Source organism: Tupaia chinensis, unplaced genomic scaffold (assembly GCF_000334495.1).
Source record: "Tupaia chinensis unplaced genomic scaffold, TupChi_1.0 Scaffold000067_1, whole genome shotgun sequence".
Taxonomy (NCBI): Eukaryota; Metazoa; Chordata; class Mammalia; order Scandentia; family Tupaiidae; genus Tupaia; species Tupaia belangeri.
In genome coordinates this window covers 1,866,894-1,868,763 of record NW_006159526.1, presented here as the reverse complement: position 1 = coordinate 1,868,763, position 1,870 = coordinate 1,866,894, and the positions used below count along the sequence as shown (strand labels likewise).

Sequence of the window (1,870 nt, the reverse complement as noted above, 5' to 3'; positions counted from 1 at the left end):
ATCTTCATTAAACATCCAGAATCTCTCTTGAGAATCCATAAACAACAGGATTCAAGTGGGTGGGTTTAACTGGTGCTTTCACCCTGGCTATGGAAGCCTGAAGAAATGGCTGCACCTGGCACTAGCACTGGGAAAAATGGCAGCAGGGAGACCTGGATGGTCGTGGGTAGCTCAGAATTAACCACTATCATCATCACAGATCACAAAACAATGTCAACACAGTGCTACTCTGCATGAGGCACTGTTTATCCACCTAGGATTGATCCTCCACCTAACCGACAGCATTGTAAGAGGTCATCATTCCCATTTCACAAACAGGAACACAAAGACCAAGAGGGTTAAGAAACTTGGCCAGTCACCTGCTATATTTGCATGAACTCAACACATGCTCCAACAGCAGCTTCAGAAGAAAACTGGGAAGCAGTGCTTTACAAATGGAAAATGGGGACCAGAGGGGAAGGCTTATTTTTATTGAGTACCCTTTAGCTGATTGAATTTTGTCAGTATGTATATAAACTACATGTTCAAACACTATTAAAAAAAAAAAAAAAAACACATAAAGAGGGACCAGCAGTTGGTGTAATGGCTATGCCACTGGACTCCCTTGCAGTCCATCGCGGTTCAAGTCCTGGACCCGGTGGCTTAAACTCATGCCGGGTGCGTCTGCGTGGGTGCCCAGTCTCCTGAGAGGAGAAATGGAGAAGGGATTGCTTCGTGGCCATCTCCCCTGGGGGGGTGATTTCTCCCTTTCTGTCTCTGTCTTTCTGGCTAGCGCACGTGCCCTATAGCAAAAACCACTCAAAAAGAAAAAAAAAAACACTTAAAGAAAAAAATTGAATGATAAGTGGGACATTTCTCATTCTCCTATAAACCTTCCCACTAGGTAAACACTGGCCTTTGCGAAAAACGCGCCCCTTTTGACCGCGCAGGCGCCCTGGATAAGCCGCGCCCTCCGCCCAGGATTTCCTTCTGGCGCTTGAATTTTCGACCTCTGGCAGGATCCCTTCTCCACCGCGGCCTCCGACGGATTTATAAAGTAGATCTGCTCCGGAGTGGCCCGCGTCTCCCCCTCCTTCAGGATAAGCCTGACGCCGGGAGCCTCGCGAGCTGACCCGCCCACCCCTGCTGTCTCATGTCCCACCCCCAGGGGGACCCCGAGTTCAAGCCAGACCTGCGCCCTTATCTAAGCGACTTGACCCTCTAGCCATCGCCCTCTACAGACTCGGATTTCTTCCAGGGGACACGCTGGGCCTGATTCACTCCCGTGCTCTCAGCACTCACTCAACCCAGGACACTGAATTCCCTCCGGCTGACCCACCCCACCGCATCCTGCCAACATCTCTGATGGGGCTGGACCCAAACTCCACGTCTCTAAAACCGCCCTCTCTTCCCCTTCTCTGCTCTGTCACCTTTTCCCTCCCTTCACAAACCACCTAAAGATGCGCAAGCGCATTCAGTCACAGCTGCGGCGCCTTCTCGCCTCCCCTAACCCCCTCCGCAGTCCGCATGCGCGCTGAAGCCAAACGCCAGCAACCGCGCATGCTCAGCCCGGGGCTGACTGTCCGTTCTCGCGCGTCCAGCCCGCTGCGCAGGCGCAGGGCCAGCAGCCTGCGAGACCTGATCTCAGCTTGGTCCCGCGATATCTTCTCCACCTCCTCCTTCTCCATTGGCCCGGTTTCCTCAGGTGCTGCTTCCGGGACGCCGAGGCCGGTTTTGGAGTGGCGGGGGGGGGGCGGCCGGTTTCCTCAGGTGCTGCTTCCGGGACGCCGAGGCCGGTTTTGGAGTGGCGGGTGCCCACTTTCTCTCTCTCTCGCCTACACTTGCCTAGCCCTCAGACACTATTTACAGGCGAGTGGCTTGTGGCGGAACC

General features: G+C 54.1%; 1 protein-coding gene across 2 annotated transcripts in view; it reads left to right on the top strand.

The window, feature by feature from the left end:
• The first annotated feature begins 1,659 nt into the window (after nt 1-1,659).
• The window catches only part of SMG9 (SMG9 nonsense mediated mRNA decay factor), a 25,526-nt gene continuing 25,315 nt past the window's right edge, over nt 1,660-1,870 (top strand). The window contains exon 1 of one of the 2 annotated variants that reach the window (XM_006142035.3): nt 1,660-1,684. The gene's annotated coding sequence lies outside the window, so the exon portion shown is untranslated. Of the gene's footprint in view, nt 1,685-1,746; nt 1,849-1,870 lie in introns of those variants that run through there. The other variant, XM_006142034.3, reaches the window with a different exon arrangement.